The sequence below is a fragment of the Erigeron canadensis genome, chromosome 9, assembly GCF_010389155.1.
Source record: "Erigeron canadensis isolate Cc75 chromosome 9, C_canadensis_v1, whole genome shotgun sequence".
Lineage (NCBI taxonomy): Eukaryota > Viridiplantae > Streptophyta > Magnoliopsida > Asterales > Asteraceae > Erigeron > Erigeron canadensis.
Window position 1 is genome coordinate 20689314 of NC_057769.1, and position 15976 is coordinate 20705289.

A 15976-nucleotide genomic window follows, 5' to 3' on the forward strand; every position below is an offset into this window, starting at 1 on the left:
TGGAAACCCGGAAAATGTGAATGATGAGGGTGCTCAACCTCATGTTGTAAAAGAAGAAGAAGAAGAAGAACTCGAAAGAGTGGACAACTATAGGGCTAGGTATAACCAACATGGAGTATACCGCCAAGGTTGTCAATTCAAAGATTTCAAGAATTGTGGGGCACCGGAGTTTGATGGGTTGGGTGGGCCTGTGGAATGTATAAAATGGTTTGAGAGGATTGAGGCGGTGGTTGAAAGGAGTCATTGTACTTACGATGACCAAATTTATTATGCCTCCGGTATGTTCAAGGAACATGCTTTAAGTTGGTGGAACCAAGAGAAGGCCTTGGGTCGGGCCCACAATTTGGAATGGGCCGACTTCAAGAACAAAGTGAAAGAGAAGTTTTGCCCACCTTATGAGCTCCAAAACTTGACCATCGAGTTTGTCCATCTCAAAATGGATGGGGCCGACTACAAGAGCTATGTTAGACGATTCCAAGAGTTGTCTACCCTTGTTCCTTACCTAGTGAGCACCGAGTCTCGGGCCATTGAGAAGTTTGTTTTGGGTTTGACTCCACAAGTCCGTTCTCTCATCAATCCGGTCATGCCTACTTCCATGGTCGAGGCTATTAACCGTGCCGGTAGTGTTACCGAAGACTTGTTAAGAAGTGGAGTTTTGAGTAAATCATCATCGTCATCATCAAAAAGAAAGGAGGTTGGGGAAACGGGTGGTCCAAGGAAGATGGGAAGGTTTAACCCCAAGAATGCTAATCGGGGTAGGGTGATGGCGGCGGTGGAGCCAGTGAAGAAGTCTTATGAGGGGCCCCACCCACATTGTGGAAGATGCAATAGACACCACCCTGCCAATGTTCAATGTGGGGCATGCTTTAATTGTAACCAGGTGGGGCATGTGGTGAAAGAATGTAGGGCACCAAGGATGGGTACGGGTCCACTCAATGTAGCTCCTATTCAAGCTTTTCCTCCTCAAGGCAATCAAAGAAGAGGCGAATGTTATGTGTGCGGTAGCCCTAATCATTACCGTAACAATTGTCCTCGATGGGTGGGACAACAAGTTCAAGTGGCCGTTCACCCCAATCAACTACAAATTGCTGCGCCTAACCAAAACCGGGGACAACAAGGTTACCAAGTGCAACCCCGTGGCCGAGCCTTTGCGGTCAATGCAAATGAGGCCCATAATGATCCCAATGTTGTTACAGGTACCTTTCTTCTTAATGGTCATTATGCAACGGTTTTATTTGATTCCGGAGCCGATTATAGTTTTGTGTCCTCTCGCTTTATTCCTTTAATTGATGTGCATCCGTGTGCCCTAAACTATGTACTCGATATAGAAACGGTAAATGGCGCCTTAGCAAAACTTAGTCAAATACTTCGTGATTGTATTTTGACTCTAAACGATGCCTTTCGAAATCGGTAGCTTTGATGTTATTGTGGGAATGGATTGGTTAACGGCGGTAAATGCAACTATTGATTGTGGTGAGAGGGTTGTTAAAATACCAATTGAAGACCGTTCCTATTGTTTGTGAATTCCCCGATGTTTTTCCGGAAGAATTACCGGGATTACCCCCATCTCATGAACTTGACTTTCGTATCAATCTTATTCCAGGAGCCGCGCCCGTGGCAAAAGCTCCTTATAGACTTGCTCTCAACGAAATGCAAGAACTCAAAGCTCAACTTAAGGAACTTCAAGAGAAGGGTTTCATCCGCCCTAGTCAATCTCCTTAGGGTGCTCCTATTCTCTTTGTCAAGAAGAAAGATGGGTCGTTTAGAATGTGTATAGACTACCGGGAATTGAATAAGCTCACGGTAAAGAATCGATATCCTCTTCCTCGAATCGATGATCTCTTTGACCGACTTCAAGGTGCCAAGCACTTTTCCAAAGTCGATCTCCGCTCGGGTTATCATCAACTCCGGGTTCATAAAGATGACATTCATAAAACGGCTTTCCGAACTCGGTATGGGCACTTTGAATTTACCGTTATGCCTTTCGGGTTGACCAATGCACCGGCGGTGTTCATGGATTTTATGAACCGAGTGTGTCGCCCTTTCTTGGACAAGTTCGTCATTGTCTTTATTGATGACATACTTGTTTATTCTAAAACAAAGGAAGAACATGCCGAACACTTGCAAGAAGTACTTGAGTTGTTAAGAAAGGAGAAATTGTATGCTAAATTCTCGAAGTGTGAGTTTTGGTTGGAGAAGGTTCATTTTCTTGGTCACATGGTGGTAAGGACGGTATTCATGTTGACCCAAGTAAGATCGAAGCGGTTAAGAATTGGAGGAGACCCGAAACACCTTCCGAAATTCGTCAATTTCTTGGATTGGCGGGTTACTATAGAAGATTTATCGAAAATTTCTCTCGCATTGCACAACCTCTTACACTCTTGACTCAAAAAGAACGAAAATCGAATGGGGTGATACACAAGAACAAGCCTTCCAAACTCTTAAGGACATGTTGTGTGAAGCACCCATTCTAACCCTTCCCGAGGCAAAGACGTTGGCTTGAACTCCTTAGTGACTATGATTGTGACATTCGTTATCATCCGGGCAAGGCCAATGTGGTAGCCGATGCCTTGAGCCGTAAGGAAAGGGTTAAACCAAGACGTGCTAGGGTTATGAGCCTCACGGTAGGACCAAACATTCGTGATCGAATTATTGCGGCTCAAGTACAAGACACTCGACCGGAAAATTTTGGAAATGAGAATATGGATGGTATGGAGCAACAATTTGATAGAAAAAGTGATAACGGGCTCTATCTAGTTGAAAGGCTCTGGGTTCCCATTTTTGGCAATCTAAGAACACTTCTCATGCATGAAGCTCATCGATCACCTTATTCGGTCCACCCCGGGTCGGATAAGATGTATTTTGATTTAAGAGATTTCTATTGGTGGCCAGGTATGAAGCGGGACATGGCTAAGTATGTGAGTGAGTGCCTTACTTGCATACAAGTGAAAGCCGATCATAAGAAGCCACCCGGATTGTTAGTGCAACCCGAGGCCCCCGAATGGAAATGGGAACACATTGCAATAGACTTCATAACGAAGTTACCGAAGACAAGAAGTGGCCGCGATACAATTTGGGTGATAGTTGATCAGTTAACGAAGTCGGCTCATTTCGTGGCCATTCGTGAAACTGATGGTGTTGACACCTTAGCTCGTTTGTACATCAAGGAAGTGGTGTCTAAACATGGAGTTCCGGTTTCTATCATCTCCAATAGAGATTCCCGGTATAACTCGAATTTATGGAGGGCATTTAATCATGTAATGGGCACATGACTAAATATGAGCACGACATTTCATCCTCAAACAGATGGACAAACCGAAAGAACGATACAAACACTTGAATTGCCACAAGAAGTTGGTTAGAATTGCCACAAGAACTTGGTGGAGTGCATGATGTCTTCCATATTTGTAACCTACGAAAATGTTTGGCGGACCCGACACAACATGTGCTTATGAATGAAATTTGGGTAGACAAGAATCTGAATTTTGTGGAGGAGCCGGTAGAGATTTTGGACCGTCAAACCAAGAAGCTCAAGAACAAGCGTTACACAATTGTGAAAGTTAGATGGAATGCTAGACGCGGGGCCGAGTTCACTTGGGAGCATGAGGACCATATGAAGTCCAAGTACCCAGATTTGTTTAATAATTAGTGTTTTGTTAGATTTCGGGACGAAATCCTTTTATCGAAGGGAATAATGTAACATCCGTGAATTTTGACCCGTTGACTTAATGTGTAATTTGATGAATTATTGAAATAAAAGATGTTTTAGGTTAATAATCTTGTGATTAAATGACTAACTTTATACTCGTTGGGTCGTTTGGCGGTGTGCTAGATGATATATCGCGGGTTATGAACTAACTAGTTATGTTGATGGGTCAACCCATGGATCAAGTCATGATCCATGACCCACTTTAGTCAACCCAACCCCCACTCACCTTATCCTTTCCTTCCCTTATTCTTCTTACTTCTCTCTCTCTCTTCCTTACACTCAAGAACACACCCTCTTCTTCATCTCTCTCTCTCTAGATTTATTCTTAGTTTAAGGTAATTCAAGCTTAATAATTTCAAGAATAATAAACCTTATTATCATAATAACATCATATCGAAGATTCTGGCTCCAAAGTGCAAGAAGACATCACATTCGGGTTAAATTTCGGATTCGAGTGCTACGTGGTGAGCATGGTAAGTTAAACTTGTCCCATAACCTTTATTTTATCTTTGTTTTCTTGTTTCTAGTTGAAGTCAAGTGGATTCGGGTCTTGAATCATGTCGAAAAGCTTGCTAGTATCATCTAGGGTTTTTAGGTGATTAGTTCAAGGATTTAAGGTTTGATTTGGGTTATGGAATGAAATTGTAGGATGGGTTATGTTTAAATATGGTTTACGTTTGATTTTGTGGGATAAAAGCTGATTTGGAGAAGTGTTGGAACCAAAATGGAAGCCAAAATTGGGTTTGGGTCGTGGTTGTATGCTGGATCTGAAGGATTTGGGCTGCAGGAGGTGTTCACTGCGGCGTAGTGAGGGAGGCCAAGCCCCATTGCGGCGCAGTGCTTTTTAACTGACTTGGGAAGTGATTTTGAGCCTCACTGCGGCGCAGTGAGGTGTGCCAAGCCTCACTGCGGCGCAGTGATGAAAGGCTGTCCGGCAGTTTTCTAACATAGTTTTCAAATGCTTGTATCTTTCAAACCGTAAGTCCAATAGAGACATGTGACCAATCGTTGGATTCATAAATGAGTCTAGTTTCTTGTAGTAACCTTTAATTTGGTTGAAACCTTCCGCATTTCTAAAAAGGTCGAGTCTTTTGGGTCTAAGTCTTTATTCGGGAAAAGTTACTAATGCTTGGGTACGTTGTGGCCGACTTAAACTAGGGTTAGACCTTACCTAGACGTCTTAACAACCTTATTTAGTCCCGAGAGTCACTAGGGTTGTACTCGTTATGAGTAGGATGTAGATGAATCGTGCTAATAATTACATATGATATTATAATTATAGGTGGTGGACGTGAAGTGATTGCAAGACAACTCTAATTTGATTTTAACTTGTATTAACTACTCTTAGCCGATCAAGGTGAGTTCATATCTCCCTACTCTATTGAGATTCGGGCTGAAAAGCGTACATTGTGTGTTTTATTGTTTGCATTAACTGTTTGTTGATCGAATGATGATTGATGGTTGAATTGAATTGTTCGTGTGAGTTGGTTTGAAAGAGGTTATATTTTGGGTTAAATGTACATACATGGAAGTCAACTTCGTTTTCAAAAGGTTTGAGATGTGGAGGGTTAGCCGCTGGTACACCCTGTATACAAACATCGAGGACTCTTTGAAAGCAAGCCCTCTCAAGTGTGTGTATGTATAGTTTGTTCAGATTGTTGGTTATTGGATGTCGGATTGATGGATTGTTGGGGTTGCGTTGTGTTGGTTGCTTTGAGATGATTTGGTTGTCTGTTGAGACAAATGTGTTTACCCAGGTATAGACGTATACACTGGTGTTGGTCATCCGGGTTTATAGACGTATATTCGCCGACGTTTTTGAGATGCCACATTGGTCATGGTGATGACATGTGAGTATCGTTGCATAAATGGCATGATGGCCATACATATCATACATATTTTGGTTTGGCATGCTTATCATTCACATCATGGCATTGGCATTGCATTTGTCATTCTTTTACGCATATTATATTGTGATTCATTGGTTGGATGACGTGTAAGACTACTTGTATGCAATGAATTGTTCTTGCTTTATGATATGTGGTTATTGTCGGTGGTTCCTCTTGGACCACCACTACGGACTCACCAACCTCGTGTTGACTTGTTAGTACACTTTTCAGGTAATCAGGTGAACCAAGGACGTGATCTTGTGTAGCTTTTGGACTCGGGCATGGACTTCATGGATCAAGGATTCATTCGCCCACTTTTGATTAATGCTTAGGATCGATAGCCATCTCTAGAATTCTCTTTTTTAAACTTTGATGGTCATTTGTTCCTTGTGCATTGTATGAATATTTGACTTGTTATGGATTCACCGAATTCATTATTTTCATTTAGTTGCCTACGATAATCCATCCTTGTGCTATGTGATTTTCGTAATATTCCGAGCCCTAGCTCGGGGTGTTACATTGACTGAGGTAGATAATTCAAGAAAGTACACGGTACACCAAATGGTTCAACATTCTGTAAATTCGGTTTCTTATGTAGAAACTCATAACATGTCTTATTATGACGCTTAACAACAGTAACCCTATTTATAATATGACAAGCTGTATTCACTGCCTCCCCCCAAAACATAGTAGGAAGCCCTGAATCTACAACCACAGTTCTGGCTGTTTCGATTAGAGTCTTATTCTTTCTTTCAGTAACTCCATTCTGTTGTGGTTCATACGGTGACCTGTATTGATGTTGGATTCCCTTTGACAAACAAAAGACATCCATCACATTATTCTTAAATTCAGTTTCGTTGTCACCCCTGATTCTCTTAACACGAACTCCTTAAATGTTTTCAGTTTCAACAAAGAAATTTATCAAAATTTGCAGAGTTTCATCTTTTGATTTAAGAAAGAATACCCATGAGAATCTCGAGTAATCATTAGTAACCACCAAACAGTAGTACATCCCACCGATACTTCTTACATTCACTAGACCAAATAAATCCATGTGAAGTAACTCGAAAGGATTGGCAATAGAATTTTCTTGTTTCGGTTTATGTGCAGACTTTTGATGTTTACCTTTCAGACAAGGTACACATTTGTCTTCCATTCCAAACCGTTTCATGGGAACGCCGTCAACCAAACCATGTTTGACAATGTCATTCATCTTTCGGAAATTGATATGTCCCATTCTTCTATGCCATAGTAAAGATTCAGATTCATTTGCTTCCGATAACAAGCAAACAGACTCCTTTGGATCATCAACACCTAACACAAGGCCATAGATGTCTCTCTTTCTAGGAGCTTTCAGCAGGATCCAGTCTACAGGAATAACATATCCTGGTTTCAATATAAGTGCTTCTTTCTCAGTAAAATGGACATTGTTTCCCTTGTCACAAATCTGAGAAACACTTAACAAATTATGTGCTAACTGTTCCATATAATTGACTTTCTCCAGCGTAATCTTCCCATTGACAACATCACCTTGGCCTGAGATGTTGCCACCCGTGGGACCTGCGAAACTAACATACGAACCATTTAAATCTTCATAACTGGACAACACATTCTTGTCCCCTATCATGTGCTGAGAGCATCCACTGTCAACATACCAAAGACTGATAGGCTTTCTTGGTTCTCCCTGCACATCAGACAATAAGATGGTTAGTTTCTGAAGGGAACCCAAACCTTTTGAGGTTTAGGTTTTCCGAATTCATCTCTAATGATCAATTCGGTCCAATATCCATCGCTCTGTAAAGGAGCCTTGGATGAGGATGGTGTCATTGACTATTTCTTAGGTGAAGTGAAACGAGTCTTAGGAGGTGAATTCTTTGGTGAGTGAGTACCAAATCTAGGTTGACTCCCTAATCGATCAAAGAATTTAGACGAACTATTAATTCTGGAAGGAGGAGATCGATTTGGCTGAGCCATCTTCCTAGGTGAATAACTCCTTTGAGGTGTACGAGAACGACTCGGACTTACACTACTAGAAGTAGTATTCTGTGAAGGTCCCTATCGTTTTGGAGTCTTAGATTTATTGTCATGAGCAACAATATCTGAGTCACTAGATCCTCCAGAGGACATACCCTTTTTCTGGACATCGTCGTTTCTTATTTGGACAGCAACTATAAACATGTCCTACTTCATAACAATAGCAACAAGATTTTTTAGCTCTTGCTTTCTTAGCTTTAACATCAAACTCAGCTGGAGTCATGCTTAAACATTCCTTAAGTTCAATTATGGCTGACTCTTCTTTTGATAAACAAGTTGACTCATTTTTATCCGAAAAATATACTTTCTTTTGAGAATTCTTATGAGTCGTGTATAAAGTTAAGGGGACTCCACTAGACGTAGATTCATCCTTATTCCATACTTTATCAATCTTGTCATGATCTATCAAAATAAATTTCAGTGGATGTAAAAACAGTATCACATCCCTTCATTGTAAAACATTTAATGTTCTTATCAACAGGACAAGTTGAATTCACTTGACTAGATCCTTTAGGAGCACTAGCATCATAAACTCCATTCTTAGGATCCGCTGGTTTAACAAATGAACTTTCAAGCTTATCTTTCTTGTTAAGCTCCTTAACTTTATCAATCGAGCTTTTAGAGCTTTTAGGGGTCTTAGGATCAACATTTTGTTTTTCTGAAACGATCGGACCAGTTTCACCAATATCGACCTTTTCAGTAAGCTGTGTTAGAGACTCAGTATAATTATCATTGAATGGACCTCTAACCTCATTATAACTCATACCCAAACCACTTTTGTCTTTTGAATCCCGTGGTATAGGTTTTTGCATCTGCATTGATCTTAATAAGTCAGATCCCCTAATTTGATCTAATCTTGTATTAAGCTTAACTGTCTCCAACTTTGCATCAACCAATTCTTTCTCCTTCTTAGAAAAGTCTTCAGTTAGTTGAGCATATTGTTCATTTCCCACTTTTCCATTAAGACTGACTCTTTTAATTTTTCTTTCAATGCAAGAATATCCTTATCAGATGCACGAATCTTATCTTGATAAAGACTTTCTTGTTTTACCAAACCAGAATTTTTGGCAAACAAAGAGTCGTTTTCTTTCTTGAAGATGGAGTTTTGACTAGTTAAGTTAATAACAAATTTATTCAGAATAAACACCTCAAGTTTTAAATCTGACACCATTTTACAAACGTCAACTATATAGAACAAGGAACAAGATACCTTCTGATCTGCAGCCTTGCAATCTGCCATGTATGCAACAAAGTCTTCAGTTGTCATACCTTCAAGTATCACGAAGTTCTTCATTTGTTCTTCAATGCTCTTCATAGCAATGTCATCAACAGGACTCGATGACTCTTCCTTTTCTTCAGATGTTTTCACTGCTGTCACAGGTTCACTCTCAGATCTCAAAGTCTCAGCAACATTACATACATTCTGCTTAACTATATCAGATGCACTTTCTTCACTTGAGTATACAGCATAATCAATTATTGCAGCTACCTCATCATATAATTCCACCATGTAGGCATGATTCTAGGTATCATCGGATTGTGTATCCCATTGATAAGTACCATCCGGATTCTGAACAACAACAACCTTTGACTCCGAAAATGGTGACGAAACTGGCTGTTGTGGAGTACCAGGATATGTAATCATTGCTTGAGTTTTCTGATTACTTGGAGTAATACCGCCTTGATTGTAATTTTGACGACCAACAACGGTATTATCAATCCTCTTAGGTCGTTGACACTCTCTTGCAAAGTGACCAAATCCATCGCAGTTATAGAATTTCACCTTAGATTTGTCAAAGCCTTTAGTGCCATTACCTATAGGTCTCCCAGTTCTCTGAGTGAATCTTCTGACCTTAATAGTGAGCATAGTTAGCTGCCATTGTAGATCCATTTCTTCCAAATCATCAGGATCTATCTGATTGTAATCCTCATCAATTACTGCAGGATCATTAATCTTTCCTCCGATAAACGCTTCATGAGCATTACAAAAGGCTGAGTAAACACTCATTCTACCTTCTGCAGAACTCATACTCATTGGCATAGAGTGAAAAGATTATACCTTGCTCTTGACATTCGTATGTGCATTGTCATAAGCAACATATCCAACAATACCTTCAACATCTACTATTGGTGTAGCTTCTGCACCACTTAGAAATGCATTATTCCCCGAGCTAGAACTTGCTAAATGAACACACTTAGCATGATACAATGAGGGATCTTGAGTGAAATCCGAGTGAGTATCTTTAATTCTTCTCTTCATATCTCTGTTCTTCAGCTTGGAAACTACCTTTTCAAAGTCCCATGTACTATATTCCTGATCATCTTGAAGTTGATGAACATAATCAGTCCATGTCTTAGGTAATGAGTCCAAAAACTTATCGACTACCTCAGTTTGAGGATAAACAACCTCAAAATACGACAACTCAGTAGTCAAATGACTGAATCGAATAATAATCTCGTCAAGAGATTCTCCTTTCAGTCCATTGAAGGCTTCATAATGGTGCTTCAGAAGTTTGATACGATTCTTCTTCAAGGTTACATCGCCCTCACAATATCTTTCAAAAGCGTCCCATAAGTCCTTTGAAGTAGTGTATTTTTTGAACAAATGTACACTATCTTGAGGTAAGGCCATAGTAAGAGTGGACAAGACCTTTCCCTCAATTGCGTATCTTTTTCGTTCTTCAATCGGCATATCAGCATAAGTATACCTACCGATCACTCCATTCTTCTCATACGAAGGCCAATCAAAACCTTGAGTTATCACAAGCCACATTTCCATGTCAGTGAGACGAATGTAGTCTTCAAAACGTCTCTTCTACATCCAATAGTTTTCCATACGGAACAACTTTGGAGGTGTGTTTCCACGACCAACCTTATGATCGTGCATGATCATCTGGCTGATAAGTAGGCCATTAGGAGAGTTTGCGGCAGCTGGTATAGTCGTCATTTAGAATCTTTTGAAAATCAAATCAAACGAAATAGTAAGGAGTTCATATGTTGCGAAGTCACACGAAGTACACGTGACACGAAGGACACAAAGTCACACTCATTACACGTGACACGAGGTACTGAGACACGAAGTCACAGAGGCACACGTGACACGAACTGACGGCTGACGTAAGCAATACACGAAGTTTACCTCGTGCTGACGTAAGCACGAAGTGACACGAAGAAGAGCACGAAAATACCTTTAAACACGAATTTCGAATCGAATTTGCAAACAATAGCAAATCAAATGATCTTACACCTTCTGGTAATCAACGTTAGGGCTCTGATACCACTTGTAAGGTACCCTATTGTTGCGTGGATCGTAATAAGATATGATTCGTTATGTCAAGAGTGCGGAATCCTCTTGAGATAACTAGATTGCTATTGCCTTCCGTCGATTAATGAGCAATTAATCAACCTAAGATGCACAAGGCTTGTGGTTCGTGTAGGAGATCACACGAAGGAACAATTAACCTTAATTCGTGTTTATTCAAAACGATTTACTTAGATTTAAAACGATTAACCTAATAGGTATTGGGTTCGTGTGGGCTTCGGCCTTAATTACGTATTAGACTCGTAATTAACAATAACTGATCTACCTCGTGCTGACGTCAGCACGAAGGTAATCCCATGTACTGATGACGTCAGCACGAGGGACGTGCCTTTGGTCCTTTGTTTTACTTCATTTAGTTCGTACATAACATTCAATCACCGTTTAAGTGTTCTACGACACTTATAAACCTTGATTCTATGTTCTTGTACCTGCAAAACAATATATAACACACAAACACAATACAAAACATATACAGATATAATATTGAAGTTCAAATGTAACCATTAAATATCAAAACAAGTTCTTATTTAAATGATTACAAACATAGTTTCTAAAACATAAACGATAATCAAATCTATGTTGCGATTGTCACAACGAATCTGCATCTACACGCATTAATCCCACTTCTGCATCAACCCTGTTCAAATTACAGACCTTGGACAGCAGCTCGCCAACCTCTGGGCCATTGATGAAAGACTTGCAGACACGGGGGATGACCTCTACAATCAGTCTCCCATATTTTCCTGCCTTATCTGCAAGCGCATCCTGTGCCTCCTTCACCAAACCATCTTTTTCTCGCACTTGATCTCCCAAAGACCCTACCTCCCTCTCCTTCTCCTCAATGATCCTTTGAGCACCAGCTCTTGCAGCACTCAGCTCAGATTGCAGGGACCCACGGTCCAACTCTAGCTCAGTCACCTTCGCCTCCAGAGCAAGCTTTTCCGTCATCAATTCTTCATATCGCTCCTTCAAAGGCCCAGCTTCCTCTGCACTCTCCCGTAATTTTGAATCCATAGCACTACCAATGACGGCACAGCAGAAAATAGAGCAGTTGAAGAAAGCAGACAGCTTTGAGATCTCCATATTCATCAAACCATCTATCCATCCAGAAGGAGCGATACCTTGCAAATCTCGATGACAGGTGGAAGCATCTAGAACCTCTTCAAGGGGATCAAAAGCTGCACAATTATAAATCAAGTGTCAACTAAGCAAAATAAAATGGAGGGAAGTAAAAGGTAAAGAGCTAATATGATGGCTGCGGAGGAATCCTATTGGCCTTCGCCCTTATCTTCTTTGACCGATGACTACCAGGCTTCTTTGACATACTCTTCCTCTTCCTCACGCGGCTGCCAACAGTGTCCCTTTGAGTTTCTACCTCCCCAGCTGCATCCTCGCCATTGTCATCTGAAACATCAACGGTCTCCGCGGGCTCACGAACCACGGGGCTAGATGCCTCAGGCAATTCATCAGGAATGGGCCTCTCCTTAGCCAGAGTAGGATGAGCAGGATCGGGGACTAGTGGTACAGTTGGCTCAACGGGTGGAGGAGCCAGAGCCACCGGCCTGAAAACAACACCAGACAAAACAGGTTGTCTATCAATAAGTTGCTTGAACGACATCTCTTTGCAAAAAAAAAAAAAAACATGAATCAGTGTCTACTTTGTGAACGAAGGATAACAAAGAAGAAGTGCAAAAGAATCAACTTACCCTGACCATCGAATTCAATTGCAACATCCAAAGTACCATACTCCTAACATCTTGAAACTTGGGATTTGAACAATACAACCTCCGGGTATACACACAATTTATCTGATAAAAACACAAGACATCTACATCCACCTGCCTAACACCAAACACACTCGGGGGACCTATCGACTCATACTTCAACCTATTCCTATCTAGCAAACCACTATGAGCAGGCGGAACTAACGATTGATCAACGAAGACAAACAAATTCTTCCAGTCTCTAACCTCAACACCACCAGCAATAAAAATTTCGTAGTCACCATTCTTCGAAACAGTGACCCAGTCACCAAATTCTTTCAACTTATAGAAGAAGTTAAACAAGGCAACAGATAGTCGGATGCGATTCGCAAAACAAAGCACTTGAAAAACAATAAGTTTTGCAACACCAGTCGGGTGAACAGTAGCTATATGACACTGATAGTAATCTATAACCCTAAGGAAAAAATCTGAAAAGGGGATCCTAAGGTTACCTTGTGAAAAAGCCTTCACATATATGCCGACCGCCGAGGATCACATATGGATTTCCCCTTTTCAGGGTATCGAACCAAATTAGGGTTTTGAGAAAGGTATTGGTTCACGAAACTCTGATAGGTAGAGTGGCTCAAGGCGTTGGTAATATCCCTTATTCCTCGTTTTGACATAATGATTAAATATAAAAGGAAGAAGGAAGATGATAATATACCTGGATAGTGTCTGGTGGATGGATAGACAAAGAAAAGACGGAGAGCAGGGTCAACAGACGAAAAAGCAATAAAGGGAAACCCTTATTTCGTGGTAATAAGTTGGTATTTATATGGGTCGTAATCACGGATAACTACCCAGTGATTAATTACCCCGAAAGATGTGCCAACAAGTTGCCACAGAGAGACAGAAAGTCATTATGGCTTAAACTAAATATGATTTATGGATTAACGAAGCAGCAAAGCACGTTCCTTTTGACTTCAAAGGTGTGATATTTATTTTGTTATTCGATCTGTTAAGTCTAATGCGATATTTTACAGATAAAACCTCCTATCAGACTGGGGGGCTTGATGATATACCCATACGGAGCTCTAGCTCCATACCCGAAGCAGAAGCAGAGAACGAAATCATCTTCGCACAGGTAAAGCCATAACAGAGCTCGGCCTCCGCTCAACATAATTACCCCGGAGCTCCAAAGGTAACAAATACCTAGCTCCGAGGAAATACGCAACAAAGATCGAACAAAAGATCTTTTCCATGATTAATCTATTAAACATATCTAAGCTTCGATATACTCGGATACAATTAAGGTAACAAGATTACCACAAATCTCCTCAAGAAGGAAACAAGATATTCACAAAGGAGGGAGAGATTTACTCTAATTTTCTTACCCTCCCCTCTAAGAAATAGAGGAGGAAGCCTTACGGCAGATTCATGATTCGTACGCATAAAACCCTAACTCACGGTTTATTCGAATTCCGAATAAACCCCAAACACATCCCACAAAACCCTAAGTCGAACTCGAACGGCTTAGGATCAACCGATCACAGGCGTAAAGCGGTCTCTTCGACCCTCTGACCGTAAGGGAATCGCCAATAAACACCAACAACCCAACTGACACCTCTGGTTGAGCTATAGTGCGATTATCTGATCAAACAACTAGCTAGCAACTTAGGTGATTTGGTAATTTGTTCACGGTTGATGGTACCACGTGAGCACCTTAATCTTGTCACGATTATCTTTAAACTCAAACGAATTTGGTCTTAATTAAATGCAATCTCATTTGAAGTCAAGTGAATTCAAGGTGGATGACTTTTATTAATATTGTCTGAAGTTCTTCTTTATTCTTATGCAATTTGTCTTTCAAACTCATTTTAATTTTATTGTCAAAAGGATTTTCGAAGCAACACCCGTTTTCCAAACCATTTAATCAAACAACTAGTCAACCCAATCCCTGAGAACGAACACGGTCTTACCTCTTAGCTATATTACAAACGGTCGGGTCCACTGCCCGATAGTGCATAGTAGTGAGTTTTTAGGTAATTCTAATTTTATAAATTTAAAGCTCGATTTTGCACATCACTCGCTCGATATCCTTTCTTGCAGCTTCTTAGTATCTTTTGAATTTGGAGGTTTTCAGGTCCATCGGGCACTTGAAAGACTTCACAAGAGTCGCCCATTCAGGATAAATACCATCTGCTAGGTAATATCCCTTTCCAAACTATTAACCGAAAACTCTACTCTAGGAGCCTTGTCCTGAAGTAAATCGTCGAACAAATCTGATTCGTTGAGCACGTTGATGTCGTTGTTCGAACCAGCAGGGCCAAAATAAGCATGCTAGATACATAAATCATATGAAGCAACCGCTTCAAACATGATTGTTGAATGTCCTTCATCGCCTCGCATGTACTGCCCTTACCATACAACTAGACAGTTCCACCAACCCTAATGCATGAAATTTATGCTACCCAGCATACCCGGGAAACCATGAACCTCAGCATATTTAGCAGTTATCCATTGGATATCTGCTTCTGTTGGCTTTCTCAAGTACTCATCACGATATAATTGTATCACACACTTACAAGTCTAAACACTGGTAGCCCGTATTTTGTGCCATTTACTAGTACTCATCTAAAGCATCAGCCTTAAAACTATACGCTAACTAACGTATGGCAGAGGTGCACTTCTGGAAGATATTAAAACCGGGACGACCAGTAGCTTCTGTTGCGCCTTTGCGGAAAAATTGAAAGTGCTTCGGTAGAGGTTGAACACTATCAAAGGAATTTATATCTCGCACTATGCGGAGAAACATTTCCTTTCACATTCGAAACCTTCTATGAAACATGTTGGGTGGGTAAGTTGGTTCAGGAGCAAAGTAATGATCGTATAAAAGCTTTGCGGCACCGACGTGATCTCGTTGGATCACCGTTCTAGCTAGTCAACTTGGGTCTTGAAGAACTTGATGCTTCTTGGCTCTGGTTTTCTTCTCTGTCAAAGATAATGCTAAGACAGACACCTATGACCTCGGGATTGAAAACTGCATTGAATTGCGTAACAACCCGATTGATTGAATCGTAATTGTCGCTAGAAGATGATGATGATGTTGATGATGAACTATACACTTTTTGTGGTGGTGTGTGATTGAAATGCTATGAAAATGATTGAAATATGTATATTTAGATTAGTGTGATTTGAAATGGTAGTGTGAAAGTGGTATAAATAGGTGTAGAAAATAAAAGTTAAAAGAAAAAAACAAAAGTGGCTAAACTAGCCGTTAGTTTTTAAAAAAAAATGAAAAATGTTTTTTTTTAATTTT